Source organism: Nyctereutes procyonoides, unplaced genomic scaffold (assembly GCF_905146905.1).
Source record: "Nyctereutes procyonoides isolate TBG_1078 unplaced genomic scaffold, NYPRO_anot_genome, whole genome shotgun sequence".
NCBI classification, from domain to species: domain Eukaryota; kingdom Metazoa; phylum Chordata; class Mammalia; order Carnivora; family Canidae; genus Nyctereutes; species Nyctereutes procyonoides.
In genome coordinates this window covers 26,463,411-26,481,128 of record NW_026575048.1, presented here as the reverse complement: position 1 = coordinate 26,481,128, position 17,718 = coordinate 26,463,411, and the positions used below count along the sequence as shown (strand labels likewise).

General features: G+C 38.7%; 1 protein-coding gene across 6 annotated transcripts in view; it reads right to left on the bottom strand.

Moving 5' to 3' along the window:
• Nucleotides 1-17,718, bottom strand: part of RASGRP3 (RAS guanyl releasing protein 3) — a 99,900-nt gene that overhangs the window by 40,464 nt on the left and 41,718 nt on the right. The gene's annotated exons all lie outside the window — the stretch shown is intronic.

The following is a 17,718-nucleotide window of genomic DNA, read 5'->3' as shown; positions in this document are numbered from 1 at the left end:
AGTAAAAAGGAGCCAATTCTATACAGCTGTCCATTAACAGACATAAATTAGCACCCAAGCCTCTTGACTCATAATCTTGGACTGGATTTCAACATTAGATAAGCAAATGGGAAAAGTTTTACCTACCTCTGAGTAAAATGCCATTAATGCTGCTTACTTTACTAGACTGTTGAAGGAGTTACAGAGGTAAAATCTACCTACTGCAGGTCCTATAGAACACTGGTTGCCCACACTACCTCTTCCCTTCCAATATTTTTTTAAAGATTTTATTTATTTATTCATGAAAGACAGAGGTAGGAGAGGCAGTTTCCCTGTGGAGAAGGAGCCCAAAGCACGACTCGATCCCAGGACCCTGGGATCATGACCTGAGCTGAAGGCAGACACTTAGCCACCCAGGCGCCCAATCCTTCCAAAATGTAAGGGTTTCTAAAATGAGGACTTAGGTGAAATAAAGGACCAATATGATTGAAGTGACAGGAAGAGAGGTGTTACGTTAGAGAAGGAAAAAGGAAATCAGAGAAAAAATATTGTGACACTAGAGCTGCCAGGGGTAGGGCAGGTGGCCTCATCAGCAATGGAATTCCATTCCCAAAAGTTCTCCAGCCAAAGTAAAGTAATGACTGTCAGAGATGTTGTAGGCTTAATTCCCAGATGGTGTCTAGGAAGCATGCCAGAATGACAGCAAAGTTTGCTCCTGGTTCCAGGATTGTAGGATTTATAAGGTGAAATATTATATCTAGTAAGTATTCAACAAATAGTTTTGAAATGATGTTGGCCATATTAGAACTTCCAAAGATAGTCTCGTCTATAGCATTATCTCCATTGCAAAAAAAAAATAATAATAATAATAACAAAAGACTAAAGACTTAAAGACTCTTCCCTCCTAATGGCAGATATTGTCTTTATTTATAAATGACCACAAATATGTCTTTGCTTTTATATGACCTTTGTATGGAGATAAGGGGATTTCTCTAAATGCCTAAATCCTTAGTGAGAATGAATGCTAATTATTACAAACCTTTAAGCCTTAAGGATTAACAACTAATGTGTCATAGCATTCGTTGTTCTGGCCACATTCAAGCTTATCTACTTTTCTCACCACAGACATAAGATTTGAAAGATGCTGTGATTATATTCTCTGAGACTCCATTGAAAAAATCAAGGCTATTAAGCTCAGTAAGAGAAATGATAACAAAACCCTAAAAACTAATGAATTTATTTGATAGATACTGAGGATCTATTAGACACCAGATACTAAACAAGATACTAGAGTGGCTGGTAGAAGAGATTGGGTACAAACAGAGAAAAGGATAAATTGGTGAGCAAGAAAGGCATAATTCTTTTACTCTAGTAAAGAATTAAACAAGTAATTACAATAACGAATCCCAGGAAGGGGAGGAACTCTAATTTTATTCCAGGAGCCAAAGGAGTTTTAGCTAGGCAAAGAGTGGATGGGAAGATGGCAATTATGAAAAGCTGAAAGACATTTAGAATGACTCAAGTATTGAATGTGGCAAGACATGACACTAAAAAATCCATAGGCGTAGCTCATGATCAGTATTGTAAGCTATATGAAGGAGTGTGGGCTTTATCTGAAAGGCAGTGGGAAACCATTGTTTTAAAGGGGAGTAAGAATGTGGCATGATCCTATGTAGGTTTTTTTAAAGATCCCTTCAGCTGCAGTATGGAAAAGAGATGTACCCTGATGCAGAAACCAGTTAGTAGTCAATTATAACAATCTAGGCAAGAGACAGATTGTTATCTAAACCAGCGTGTGGCAGTAGAGATGATAAGGAGGGCTGGCTACAGAATATAATTTGAAAATAGATGCAACAAGATTTGCTGATCCTATGGCTTTGGAGAATGAACAGAAAGGTTTCTGCTAATAACTTCCAAGTTTCTAGCTAGACATTTGGTTGGGTTATAGAGCCAATCCCTTGAGATTGAGAAACTGAGGGGAAGAGGAAGGAGAAGCAAGTTCATGGTAGACAATGATGAGTCCAGTTTTAGATGGGTTAAGTTAGAGATGTCTGAGACATCCAAAGGGAAATGTTGACTTAGCTTCTGGATACCTATTAAATTTCTGAATTGACCCTTGAGCATATTTAAGTGCTAAGAATCAGTGGAAAGGAAAATTTAAGGAACAGGACAAAAAGAATTTAATCTATATAACAAAGTCCCTGAGAGGATAGAAGTGATGGCCCCATGCCTAAGTGGAGGGATTTACCTTGGATATGGTAACAGGTCACCTTTTTCAATTCAACAGCAGGAAAAAGGGGGAGAATGAGTAGAGGTATAGATAGATTTGTCCTTTTGATAGCAGGAAGTCAAGGAAGTTTCTAATGATTCATTAACTCTAAAAAGGAGATAAGGTTATCTGCTGGAAGATCCAAGGTTTATCAAGAGGAAAAAATATGCAACAGATGTAAAGCACAGAAGAAAGAAACCAGAATTACTGGGCTATTTTCCATTATTTCCATTGCAAGGGCTGATGTTTCTCTTCTGAAGTTTGTTTTGAGAGAAGTTTAGTGTTCCCTGTTCCCTGGGTGACATCACTCACTTGTGCCACATTTCTGAAATTATTTAACTTTTCTGGAACAACTTATATGGCAAGTTTCTTCTTTATGGAACAGGCAATTCTGAGTTAATGCTATTATATAGTCCAGTCACATGTGGTTTCCATAATTCAGAGCTAAAGCATGGCTGCCATTTGCTAGGCAGTTCCCTCACAAGAGCATGCATCCCTCCCATTTCACCTAGCTTTGCTTCAAATGGTGCAGAAGACAGACCCTACTGGAAGTGAAATAATAAAGAAATCATTTGTCTCATTTGTCTTGATCCAGGATATTGCATTCAGGTATCTACAGCCTCAGCCACCATTGCTGCCGGGATTCCTGTATCTCTGCTCCCTCACACACATTTATGAATAATGGAGCAATATCCCCAAATTGTTATTTAACAATGACATATGGAGTAGCTGCAGAAAATACTTTCTCAACTCTGAAAGTAATTTTTTTCATTCTTGTCTTGGATGGATTTATTTAACGTGATAATGAAGTTTTCCTGGGTTTTAAACTTTTGTTGTTTGTTTTTCTCCTACAATGAGCTTTTTCTAAATCAATAGGGCATTAGTAATCAACATTGTTGTGGATTTAAGAAAACAAAGTAATAATAGCTCTCTCAAATACTACTTGCTGGTGGCATGTAATGTGATACACATAATGTTGGGAATATTATATTTAAATCTTGTAATATCCTGAGATAGAAATATTATTCTATTTCATAGATGATGAAATTGAGGCATATGGAGATTAAATTATTTGTCCATATTATGTTACTAGTTTAGTGGCAAAGCCAGGTCTGTCTTAACCTGAAAATTTGTATTTTTTTCTACTACCCACACAAGTGTTAACTGTTCTTAAGACTTGCCTATTAGATCAATTTCTGGGCATTGTCTAGAACAAATGTGGACTATGCCCTCTGCTTAGCTTCTAAGCATTCTATCACTGGCCCTATTGTCTGAAGATGAATAACCATCATTATTACAGCAAGCGTGGCATTTCAGGGACTCACTGGTACCAAATACTGAATGGAAGTCAAATAAGCAGCTCAAAGCTCATTCCAAAGGCCCCCTTGTTGTTTGGGTTAACAATTAAGTAACAAGGTTAAGCTGCATTATATTTATTTTCTTGGTTACTGATATTTATTATTGGCAACCAAGCAAACATATTTATAGCTATCTGACATGAGTTGAATGAGAAATGAGAATCTTGAAGAAACTATAGTAATAAATATGAAATTCCAAAGTCCAACCAAAGAGATATTTTCCTAGCATTCGCCTGAAGCCAAACACAGAAGAGAACCAATATATGCACATATTGGACATTTGCAATCAGATGGTTTCCAGATGGACACATTCAACTCCGTGGAAAGGTTATGACCTCCTATGGCAGCTCTAGTGTTCCGACTGTAAATAATATCCCAAAATAAGATTCAGAACTAGAAACATTTAGCTTAGAAGTTACCATTTTAAGCTTTGGGAAAACAGTTTTTATGAAGATCGGATGTTTTCTTCAGCATTATATTTCTAAAAATTTTGTCTGTGGCACTAATGCTTGAGAAGGACCTGGTTCCAAATCCCCTGAAATGAAGTCACGTCCCCTTATCCTTTGATTGTTCATTTACTCCAGAGTGAACTAGATGATGATGATGCTGGTGGAGGAGAAGGAGGAAGAAGTCATCGTTTTGAATGCTGTCAGTGCCAACATGGTGCTGGAGTGCTTTACCCATTGCACTCTGGGAGGCCAGTATTCTCCCCAGAAATCTAGCAATAAATAAAACTCAGTTAAACCTTGTTAATTAGTCCTTACAAAAAATTCAAGGAGACCATGTGGGATGAGCTCTGAGCTCACCTTATTGACTTCTGTTCAGTACTTGGTACCAGCACTAACATGGTTATGCCTATGTGCCCACCAGGAGCAAGAAGACATTTTCAGCAACTGGAATGAGTGAATAAAATTCTTAGAGATCCACCTACTGGGGCCAAATGACAATCTTAGGGGTTAGAATCTACATAAAGGGGATCTAAGAGAATGAAGATAAACAAAAGAATGTGAACAGAAAGCACAGCCTGCAGTATCATCTCTCTCTCTAACCTACCATCATTCTGTGCTGGGGTGGAAGCTGCCCATCTCTGAAAATCTTGGAAAGCATTTTAAAACCTGAGTTCTAAGTTCTTTCATAGGAATACAGCAAGAAGCACCAGACTTCAAAAGTATCGCCATGCTCACAGAAAGACATTTGTTTGGTTGAACCAAAAAAAAGGGCCAATTATTATTAAATGTCTTTTAAACACTAGGTGCTATCATATGGCCTGGAGATGTAAAGAACCCACTTAAAGGGCCTATATCCCCTTGTAGGATACAGATTATAAACCAATAATTATAAAACAATGAGCCCAGTAAGTCCAGTGTCACAGAAACATGCTCTGAGTGTTTATGAGAGCACAAAAGTGGGAGCAAATTTAACCAAAAAGATATGGAAAGGCTTCCTGAAAGAGGAGACATCTGAGAATATTTATGGGTCACAGAACTAGAATAGGAAATACCAAATTCAGTGGTACCAGACAGAAAAACAGCCAGAAATATCTGAGCTTGATTCCGGAATTGGGCAGATTGATATCATCAATTTGTTATCAAGAAACTTTTACCCTCACAGGAAAAAAGAACACATATGAGACAATACCTAGAATAAGAGCTGATGACAATAAAATGATTGGGATGCACTGAGTTCTGAACTGACATTGGATTTTTTAAAAAGCATAAGTAAATGGATGCACTGTGAAAAGCACTGGGGTTATATAATGCTGCTTTATTAGTAGTATTAAATTTATTATCCAATTTTACTATTAATGGTGATGACTTTTTTTTAAAGATTTTATTTATTTATTCATGATAGACATAGAGAGAGAGAGAGAGAGAGAGAGAGAGAGAGAGAGATAGAGAGAGAGAGAGAGAATGGCCGAGACACAGGCAGAAGGAGAAGCAGGCTCCATGTAGGGAGCCCGACACGGGACTCAATCCCGAGACTCTAGGATCGCGCCCTGGACCAAAGGCAGGTGCCAAACCGCTGAGCCACCCAGGGATCCCCAACAGTGATGACCTTTAAAAGTTAAATTTCTTGCACTATTCTAATGCTAACTTTTGTATACACATATACAGACCCATTCAAGGATGTAATATTAATTTCTCCTTTTTAAGTAAAGCTGTGCTATCATCCAAATGAAAACTTTTGCTCCTATTTAGAAACCAGTATGTTCAGAGTATTCTTTGGTGGGATGGTAAAGTCTCAGTTTGCAAATAATTCTGAATCGAGGATTTGGGGCTAGACCTTTATTTTTTATTTTTATTTTTATTTTTATTTATTTTTTTAAAAGAGTCTTTTTTTAAATTTTTATTTATTTATGATAGTCACACACACACACAGAGAGAGAGAGAGAGAGAGGCAGAGACACAGGCAGAGGGAGAAGCAGGCTCCATGCACTGGGAGCCCAACGTGGGATTCGATCCTGGGTCTCCAGGATCGTGCCCTGGGCCAAAGGCAGGCGCCACACACTGCGCCACCCAGGGATCCCTAGACCTTTATTTTTTAAAAAGATTTTATTAATTTATTTGAGAGAGAGAGAGAGAGAGAGAGAACCATAAGCAGTGGGGGCTCAATATGGGACTCAATCCCAGGACCCCAGGATCATGACAGCCAAAAGCAGACATCAAAGGCTTATTCAACTAAGCCACCCAGGCGCCTCCGGGCTAGATCTTTTACTGAAACCAATTAAAAGTATAATATAGGAACCAAAAAAAGTGCTTTTAAAATTATTTCTGTATTCTCAATTAAATGTATACAGCCCAATGGCCATAATTAGAAGACTCCAGTTAATGACTTTGTCATCCTTTCTGATTTCAGGTGTTTTTCCTACAGCAAATGTTTTTTCCTTTCTCTAAAAGGAAAACACATCTCAAGAGGTAGTGGTATCTTTTTTCTTCTCATTTACGGCATTAACTAATTTCACCTTATTCCTGAAAAGAAATCCCGATACATACCAACAAGAGAGAAAATATTAGTGACTAATATATGTCAGCAAAAGAGAAAATATTAGTGACTAATATATAAGTTAAGTGTCTTAGGTCCCACTTAACTTCTCTAATGCTTGCTTTCATCATCCCTAACACAGAGAAACAATATTACTCTGTCTTCCTCATTAGAGCAAAAAAAGTCCACTTAAAAAAGGTTTTAAGAGCCTAAAACACAATGAAAAAAAAGGGAAGTCCTAAAATTATGAAATGTTCCCAACTATATTTGTAAAGTGGTTATTTAGAATTTAGAAGATATTTCCCCACTAGAACAAATATTATAAATGGATTAATAGCATATTACAGACAGAGTATGAGGAAGTCAGTGGGCATCCATCACAATGCTGAAAAGAACTTTGGAATTCTCACAGAATTTAGAGGTTGACAGTACTAGTTTGTTAATATGCCAAATTACCCTTTGGAGATTGTGTAACAGCTAGAAACATGAATCAGATGGGTATTTTTTTTTCTTATTAGAGGATCTAAAGAGACACAGGAAGAAGAAAAACAGAGGGAGAGGAAGATTGCTTCTAAAAAGTAACTATTAAAGAGTTGGAGGAGACAAAGGACTGGAAATAGGGCTTTGTTGATACAATTCTAAAACGGGAGAATGATTGGAGCGAAATTGTTAGCAGTTCAAGTAGCCATGAGGTGTCTTTTCTGGCCAAACCCAGAAACAAACAAAAGACACCAGCTCCCTACTGGCCACCTCCCCTATCTCTCTCATCTTTTTACAACCATGTAGAATTTGCTGGATTGGTTGCATCTTCTCATTAGTCCACCCAAATCAAACTCTCTCCAGTCTTCCCCTTTCTTCCCACCCCCACACTTCACTGAAACTACTCTGGTGGAGACACCACATATATGCTAAGGCTCAGCAGCCTTGTGTTACCTCTTGACCACCCTCCCCCTGAAATTCTTCCCTCGGATGGTTTTCCTCCTGTGCCTCTGGTCACACCTCGGTCACACACAGACTTCTCCTATGGCTGGGGGTCTACAGGTATTCGTGCCTGGACTTTTCTTGTCACCTCAGACTCTCCATGGTAAACTCATCCACAGCCACAGCTTCCACTACCACCTCCATGTCAGTAACTCCAAATCAAACTGAGGCCAGCTACATGCTGTACTCTATTGGAGCAGGCGTGGGGGCTGCAGACAGGCAGACCTGGGGTAGTGTCTCAGCTCTGTCACTTAATAGTGGGTACCTTTGAGAAAGTTTCACTTGTAGGTAGGCTTTCATACCTTACCATCATACATTGCTACTAGAGATATGAAATGGTGCAGCCACTTGGGAAAACAATTTGGAAGTTTCTCAAAAACTTAAACGTAGAGTTACCATAACACTTCAGCAAATTCACTTCTAGGTAGATAGATACCTGAAAGAATTGAAAACTTACGTCCACATAAGTTCAGTAGTACTATTCACACAGCCCCAAAGTTGAAACAACCCAAATGTCCATGAACTGATAAGTAGATGGACAAAATGGTATATGTGTATAATGGAATTTGATTCAGCCATAAAAAAATAATACAGTACTGGCACATGCTGCAGGATGGGTACACCTTGAAAACATAATGCTAAGTGAAAAAGGCCAGACCAAAAAAAAAAAAAAAGGCCACATATTGTATAATTCCATTTAAATGAAATGCTCAGAATAGCCAAAGACTCTACTCATGACTCTACTCATAGAGACAGAAAGTAAATTAGTGGCTTCTAGGGGCTGAGGGAAGGGAGGCATAAGGAGTGACTACGAGTTCAGGGTTTCTTTTGGGAGTGATGAAAATATTCTGAAGATTGATAATGGCAGCTGGTGAACAACCGAAACGACTAAAAAATCGCAAAGCTGTACACTTGAAAAGAACAGATTCTAATAGCATACAAATTATATTTCCACTACAATTGTTTATTTAAAAAATGTCCCCTTCACCCTCCTAAACTGCTGTACCTATATAGCCTTCCTTGATGCATGGCTCAGTCTGCCTCCCAGTATTCCATGCCAGAAATTTGGGACTCATCCTAGACCTCCCAGCATTTTCTTTAACCATCCTTCTATGCCCAAGTCTGAGTATCTGCCTTCCAAATACTTCTCCCATGTGTCCACCCCTCTTTCTCTCCACTGCCACTCCTAAGTATTATGAGATGGAGCCTTTGGGAGATAATGAGGTCATGAAGTGGTTTGTTGCTTAAGTCACCCAGTCTATGGTATTTTTGTTACAGCAGCCCCAACTGACCAGGACATCATGCTTTGTGCATACTGTTTCTTTTTTAGAATGTTTCCTTTCCCCTCAATATGTCTGTTTGGCAATCACATGCTTACTTCTTAAATGCTTACTTGAATTCTTTTCCCTGCTCCCAGCTCCTCCAGGCAGACTTGGCACTTAATGTCCTGACTTGTGTTAGGCTTTGTATGATTTATGTTGCCGATGGCTCTGTCTCCCCAGCAGTTTCTTAAGAATCAGACTGTGGGGCAGCCCGGGTGGTTCAGTGGCTTAGCACTGCCTTCAGCCCAGGATGTGATTCTGGAGACCCGGAATCGAGTCCCACGTCGGGCTCCCTGCGTGGAGCCAGCTTCTCCCTCTGCCTGTGTCTCTGCCTGCCTCTCTCTCTCTCTCTCTCTCTCTGTCTCTCATGAATAAATAAAATCTTAAAAAAAAAAAAAAGAATCAGACTGTGTCTTGTGTCTTTCAAGCTCTCAACCCAGAAGTGTGTCTGATATCTGTATATGGCTATCTTGCTCTGCCATCTTATTCTTCCAACATCATCTGCAGACTTCAAATTTGTTTCTTTTCTACTTTTTTCCTCTCATCTTATTTTTGTCTTGAATTTTTTCCTTTTATTGAATGAATTTACTCATCTTATATTAACATGCCCCTGATGGAATTTCAAGACATGCTTCCAGATTTTTATTACAGATTTATGTTACAGAGAATAAAATTACACTGAATATTTCTTCCAGTCATTTTATCATTTATTTAATAAACACTTGTTTCTGTGCCAGGCGCTGTGATTAACACCATGGCAGAGGTACAAGATTATATCAGGCACAGATTGTGATCTCAGAGGCCTTAGAATCTAAAGAGAGGGGCACAAAATAAACAGAAATGATGATACAAGGCATTAGGAAAGAGTCACGAGAGAAGTAAAAATTTCTGACTCAGAGTTGAGCTGGGCTTTAAAGCATGAGTGGGTTTGCTCTGAGTGGAGAAAAGAAGAAACCACCTGCAAAGAAAATGACACTGAAAAAGGCAGAGAGCTGTGGAGAAGCAGGAATGCTAACAGAGTGGGGAACTCTTACAACTGCAATTAAAGTATCTATGTGTTCATTCTTTCAGTCAACAAACATCGAGTGGGGGGAAAGGAACTACCACTCTATGCATTGGGACCAAAAGCCACTGTGAAGGCCCAGGCAATATAATCCAAATGCAGCATCCCTTTCCTATGGGTTTGGGCAGGTTTCACACATTTAGTCATGTAATGAGTTCTGAGTACAGCCTAACTGATGGATAAGAGTCTGGACTCTAGAGCCAGACCAAATTTGACTCTTGTGCTTTCTAGTATGTGGCCTTGGGCAAGTTATGTAATCTTCCTATGTCTCTGTACCTTTACCTATATAGTTGGATAGTAAAAGGATTTATGTTGTAGGGTTGTTACGAGAATTAAGTGAGTTAATATAAGCTAAGTGCTTATTAACTGGGACATAGTATATTCTTAGTAAGTGTTAGCTACTATTCTTTTCTTCCTAATAAATGAGTAAAAAGTGCCCTCTACCTTTTGGAATAAAATGATTCCTATTTATAACATTTCTCTCAAAGTTATAAGCCCCATATATTTTATCTACATACTCATTTTGTAAAAGAAAGAAGAGACAGAAACAAAGAAACCAGGGGGAAAAGCAGCATAGGCCAGAAATTTGAGTTATGAAGGGAGAACTAGTAAATCCCATTTTTTTTAGTATTATTTATTTGTTTATTCACGAGGGACAAGGAGAGAGAGAGAGAGAGAGAGAGAGAGGCAGAGACATAGGCAGAGGGAGAAGGAGGCTCCCTCTGGGGAGCCCGATGTGAGACTTGATCCCAAAACCGTGGGATCACAACCTGAGCCAAAGGCAGACACGCAGCCAATGAGCTACCCAGGTGCCCCTTAATCCCATTTCTACTAACTGTGCCTCATGCCTATATTTCCCTAAATAAAGATGCCATGATCAGCTTCTTACTATGTAGTATTCACTATTTTGGGAGGACAAAGTAACTGCCTCTAGACATACAGCCCAACCTATTCATATTCACTTATTTATACTTAGGTTAATATTTGTAAATATTAACTTATTTTTAAAGAAATATCTATCAAACATATAAATACTTAAGGGGATACAAAGACACATGCATGGCCCCAAAGAAGTTAAAGAGCAGGAGATTTTAGTAGATTCATATAGAAATCCCAGTAATATTTCATGTGTATCAGAGTCTTGAATAGGATTCAAGTCTTGACATTCCAATCATTCTTCTCCAGCATGGGAATAAATGCGTATCAGATTATTAATATCCATTAAAAGCAATTCTTTAAAGTAGAAATCACACAAAAACATTTCCACCTAAAGTTCTGCTGATGGATCCACTAGTCACAATAAGGATGTTGAAGAATTGAAATAGTAAGCGAAACCGAGCTGGGCACTAAAATTAGAATGAGAACCTCATCAGCTTCTGTGGTAATTTGTGGGGATTTCACAAGTTCCCATGTTCACACAGTTTTAAACCCTCACCAATCTTTATCTCACCACAATATCTCATTTTTAGTGACTTTTTTCAATACCTCTAATTTCTAGTCCAGGAGCCAGGGCATGTATTTATTTATTTAGCTATATTAGCACTAAAGGATTTACCAAGCATTGAGGTAAAAAGATACTTCCTCACTACTAAAAACAATGCCAATTATTTGTTGCATTCTTTAAAAAAAAAAAAAAAGATTTATTCATGGGAAACAGAGAGAGAGAGAGGCAGAGACATAAGCAGAGGGAGAGGCAGGTTCCATGCAGGGAGCCTGGTGTGGGACTCAATCCTGGGACTCCAGGATCACACCCTCAGCCGAAGGCAAACGCTCAACTGCTGAGTCACCCAGGTGTCCCTATTCATTGCATTCTTAAAACAGAAAAATACAAATGAAAATGTTTAAACCTCTCATTAATTTATTACTATGCAGTAATACTTGGTTTGAGAGATAAAGGGGGAAAAAGCTATCATAAAACCATCAATGACTGCAGGGAAAAATACTGCACTATCTCAATAGGTGTTTATAATGAAAATGAAGGAACACTCAAGACCCAAAATGTGTTTCCTTCAGGGATCTAAAGCAATGTGAATAGAGCCCAAGTTTTATAAAAGTGTTTTTGGTTCTTAGGCATACTAGTTTTTTTCCCCAAAAAAACACTTAATTTTGTTTTTTTGTTTGTTTTTGTTTTGTTTTGTTTTTGTTTTTGTTTTTAATTTTGTTTTGGATAAGGGAGTCTTGACTTCAATAATGCACTGTCTACAAGGTGCCAAAACTATTTTCTTAAAACTAAAAAATTGTTCATGTCATTTAGATATCTCCAAATCTCCACATTTTTGTTGTAAAATGGAGCGATCTGAATCATCCCAGTGAGTTTTTTATTGAGAACTGTGTTGACAGCAAGATGACTGAATAGATGTCATATGCTTGACATCGGCAACATCTTGCATAGGTGTTCTTGTGGGTCTTAATACAAAATTCATACTTTCCATAAAATCTAAGAAACTGATTCTGATGCTATAGCAACTAAATATAAAAGTACAGTGACTTTTAAATTCACTTAAAAATTATATTGTTCTCAAATGCTCTTTTCACATTTTTCTCTTTATCTGAGAATGCCTACTTAAAGACCTACAAATACTGAACCACAAGTCTTAGGTTCTTTTCTCCAAATTGAACATTGTGCAAATTAAGGTCTTCCTCACTCAGTGTTCACAGATTATAAAAATGGTGACCTCTTAGAGATCTGGCTCACAAACATATTTGTTGTTGTTGTTGTTAGGCTCACACAGGATTGGCTCTCACAAAGTTTCAAAAATTCTGCATCATTTGCAACATGTACAAATCCAGACTTTCACTTTTTCACAAATCCAGTTTTCCAGATTCTTATGGTAAAATCAGATCTGCCTCATGAAGCAACATCCAGCTGAAGCTGAGTTGCAACTGCCTTCTAGTTCCTCAAAGTTCCTGCTGCTCTCTATTGTTTCTCCAGCTGAGGTCAAGGGTCATTGCCATTTATCATCCTACTATATGCCTTTTCTATTTAGTAGATTTAGGACAGTGAAATATCACTTGTCCCAAAAAGAGAATTTTTCTTACCCCGAATCTACCTCACTCATTATATTCCTCATCCTGGAGACATTTGCATTTGTGAGCCCCTACCTCAGACACATCACGCTGTCTATTGACATCACAGATGCTAAGTGAAAGCTAAAGAGGACTCTTCACTGGGCAGATCTTCAAATGTAACTATTTGTGGATTAAGCAAAGAAGAATCACAGCTACTATGCCTTCTGGCATATTTTCATTCACAAAGTAGGTTCAAATTGCAAGACAAACTATACCTCATGCCCAAGAAAGAATGTTTGAGGATTTCTATAGCATTTGTCAAGCTTGCTTTGGATAATAAATTATTATTTATTTCCATTTATAACATGTTTAAAATGTCTATATTATCTCCAAGTTTTTGCAATTCCCTCAGATTTCTGTGCTTTCCTTTTGCAGAAAAGTTTTCATAACAAAATAGATGTCCACTAATGGCTCCCAAGGAGCATGTGACTTGGTGTGAACTCCCTCTCAACACTTTACTTTGTAGATTCTGGAAATATTAAGGGAAAATAGAATGTACACTGGGATATTTATATAAAAAACATGTACCATTCTTGCTTAGAGGCAAATACATCTTTAGATTCCTCACATTATAGTGAGTATCTAGTTTCATTCTCTTCCATTTCCTCTCTACATTACTTTGGATCTGTTTACTACAGCTAGTAACAGTTTACTCCTCCAGGTCAGATTTGAGTAACACACAGGTACTCATCACTATGAGCTTTTCAGGCTAGCTTCCTGTGGATAATTCCCAGCACTTAGATCATGAGTCACTCAGGTAACTAGTGACTATACAAGTTGAGCTGGTATTCTTCCTTTGTTGTTGTTTATTGCTCTAAAAGGAGAAACCAGAAACCAGAGAAGGGTTATTTACTAGACAGTGCAGCTGCAAGGACTGGTCTCCAAACACCTGATTTCATCAGCTTGCTCATTCAAGTCTTCTGACAATACTTTGTTTTGTCTACTTAGAGAAACTGTGTAGTTCAATAGAGAAAGAGATTGTGGTACAGGAGACACAGAGAACATTTGTACTTTTCAAGGGGACCCTTTTTTGGCCAGGTAAACTACCTCACTTTATAAGGATGAGCCCCAGAACCAAAAGGATAACAATTTGTCCAAGTTTAAACAGTGAATTTAGGCAAGAAAGGGAAATACATCATCACAGTGAGTGTCCAGAGAATCCAGCCTCACAGTGAGGTCTCTGGACATAAAAAGTACATGTATCAGAAAGCTGAGTTTGAACTTAGACTTGGAGAAATAGAGCTGCTATATGCTATCTGTCACAGAATTTCTGCTCATCAGTCTAATTTTAAGGAAGTTTGGCTCTGACTTTGCAAATATGATTCCTATCCTATCATCTCCCTTTGTCAAAATATTTTTTGTATTCAGGGGTCTAAAATGGTAATGGAGGTTTGAGTAAGAGGGTTAAATCCCTGGTTGGTGGGTACTGGGCATCTGAAGCAGTTCTGGGTAATTTTGAGCTGGGCAAGGATGTATTTGTTGGGAACGGTGAGCTTGAGAAGGTAGAACCTTGGAACTTAAAATGGTCCTGGCACCAATGACTGGCTCTCTGGCTCTGACGCCTCCACACTAAACCCTGTCTTGTCATTTACTTCTGTCACATGAACCCCACATATTTTGTTGGTTAACTTTGGCCACTCAAACTTTGGCTTCTCATTTTAAGTCTTCCAGAAAAGACTTGCACATGCTCCCTTCCCCCAGTGTAAACTCACTCCTATGGCATCATTAGGCTTTGAGAATCTGCCTTTGCTCTCCCAGGTGAGAGACCAAAATGGTCTATAAATTACAGTTCCTATTGTCCTCACCTTCAACTTCTACCCACGCCAGTAGTGGCAGACTTTTCAAGAGGGATAAAGCTGGATTTTTAAGGAGCAAAACACTTCCCACGTTCTCAGCTATTTGTCTCTTGAGTGGGTAGCTCTAATCTTAGTTGGAGAGAGACCTCTCTACTTTGCAAAATGAGATTATTGTGTTCTGGAAGATACCTGCCTCTTACTAAATTCTTGGAAGAAATTCAAGGAGGCCCTGGGTTCAGAGGGACAACCTTGCCAGTGAAATGAAGGGGGTCTACAAAAGAGGTCCACATCCAGCTTGAGAACACATCATCCTACTGCAAGACCTTCATACTTTGATCTGTCAGTATAGACTCATGAAGCCTGGGGCAGAAAGAGAGAGCCAGGCATGGTGTTGCCAACTGGGCCTGTCCCTGTTCTCCCAGGCTTCCATATACTCTCTCCCCCAAGGTGGGTCTTCCACATGTAGGAAAGTTGTTCAGTTGGGTGTGCCCCTTTCCCATACCCACTCCTTCAAAGCACAACTACTTTAGGGGGCGCAGAAGTTTCTAGTCTGCTCTGGCTGCTATAATAAGATATCACTGACTGGGTAGCATAAACAACAGAAATTTTTTATTGTTGTAGAAGCTAAGAAGCTCAAGATTTTGTTCCTGGTGAGACTCTTCCTGACTTGCACTCTTCTTGCTGTGTCCTCACATGGTGGAGAGATAAAGAGTGAACAAGTACTCTTTTGTCTTTTCCTCTTCTTAAATGGGTTCCAGCCCTATTGGATTAGAGTATTACCTTTATGACCTCATATAATCTTAATTACTTCTGTATAGACCCTACTTCTAAATTCAGTTACATTGAGAGTTAGAGCTATGACTTATGAATTGGAGGAGGAACACAATTTAGCCCCACAGCATGACTCTTAACCGAGAATCAGATTTGTAAGATCCCCAGCCCCCAACACCATATGTGGAATTGTGTTTGTGCCCACAATCTTCTTTCTGGGGAGAGGGCCCATAGGCTTCCTCAGAGTCTCAAAGGGGTCTGTGATCAATAAAAGTTTAGAAATCACTATTTAAAGCCACAAAGACGTATTGCCTCAGAGGATTTCAGAAGAAGACAAAAGAAAGTCAATATTCCTTGAGGTTCTACCATCTGATGTCATTTTTTAATGTCTTAGAATAGATGGGCTTGCCCAATGCAAAGGACAGAAAAAACACATCATTCCCTGATTCCTACCAACAACTGTTTAGAGTTACAAAAATCTGAGATACTGAAATGTTTACCCCCTCAAGAGTCCATGTACAACCTTAGATTGAATATCCCATTTAAGAACAACTTAAATACAATGTAAGATTTCTCTCTCTCTCTTTCTCTCTCTTCAGAGATATCTATGATGCTGTCAAGGTCTAGAGAGACTACCCTCCTCCTCCTAGTGAAGTTGCTTTCTTCACCACTTCGTTCAGCACCTTGGCCAGACACCCTCAGGTGAGGCAGGGTGGACACTGTGTTGTGTGGTACACCGGCTTCTATGTTAGTTCCCACAGGGCAGAACAGCCAAGAGGAGGGCTCTAAGGGCACATAGACAATGATAGAAGTCCAGCCACTTCATAAAAAACATGGTCAAATGGTGTTCTTTCAAATAGGGCTTATAACAAGCCCAATGACATTTTGTTGACCCATAAGCCACAAGAGTTCAGACATTAGTGCAGTGCAGTTCTCAGACTAAGGAAATTGATAATGCATGTAATCTCTGCATGATCTCAAAGCTTTGTGGCCATGATCTAACTTCACTCTACAAAACAATTCTGAAAAAGAGAGTTAATAGTATTATTTTTATGCTATAAATAAACAGGAATATAAAAAAATTAAGAGAATTTTCATTTAGCTACTCAATTCATCAACCAACAAGCATTGATTAAAGATTAACTTTTTTCTTTTTTTGGGGGGGAGAAGAGCAGAGAGAGAGGGAGAAAAAGGATCTTAAGCAGACTCTACACCCACCATAGAGCCCAATGTGGAGCTCAGTCTCACAATTCTGAGATCATGACCTGAGCTGAAATCAAGAGTCAGATGCTTAACCAAAAAAGCCACCCAGGTACCCCTTTTCTCTTTTCTGAATGATGTTTAACTACTATCTTTTAATCTACTTAAGAGTATGATTCAAACAGCAAAATGATCTTATTCTTATCTCATCAGGAGAAAAAAAAAACTATCTCTTTAAGACTTACAACCCCAATAGTCCTTTATTGGCTAAACAACTACTGACTGAACACAATACTTCTACCTTCCAGACAGTATGCCAAGGCCTGGGTACCCAGCAGTGAACAAAAAAGGCCAGATCCCTGCCTTGGACTGTACAATTAGTGAGGAAAACCAACATCAGACAAGTAGACAAGCTAATATACAAGTTGTTATAAGAGCAATGAATGAAAACCTTCACAGGATGTTAAGATAGAGAATGACAAGAGAGATTATTTTAGGTGAGTAGCAAGGAAAGAACTCTTTGAAGTGTTAAAACTTGGAGATTAATTTAGTGAAAGATGTGAGAGAATGAAAGATGAAAGGTCTGAAAAACTGTCGGGATTACAATTCCATTTACTAAGTTGGAGAAGGCTGACAGGACAGAAGGAGAGGTACACTGGGAGAAATCTAGAGCTGTACTTAAGACGTGCTAAGTTTGAGTTGCCTGCAAATTTCTGGTACAGGTCTCAAGAGGCAGTTATTTATCCAAACGTGGAAATATCTGAGATAAAATTTAATAGCAGCTAAAGCTACAAAAATGATACAGATCACTTGGAAAGAAAGCCTAAAGAGAAAGGACAAGAGAGCCCACTCTTATGCCTTGGGCATTCCAACATCTAGAGGGCAGAGAAAGGAGGCAAAGCAGCAGAGTATTGTGAGGAGTTGTCAG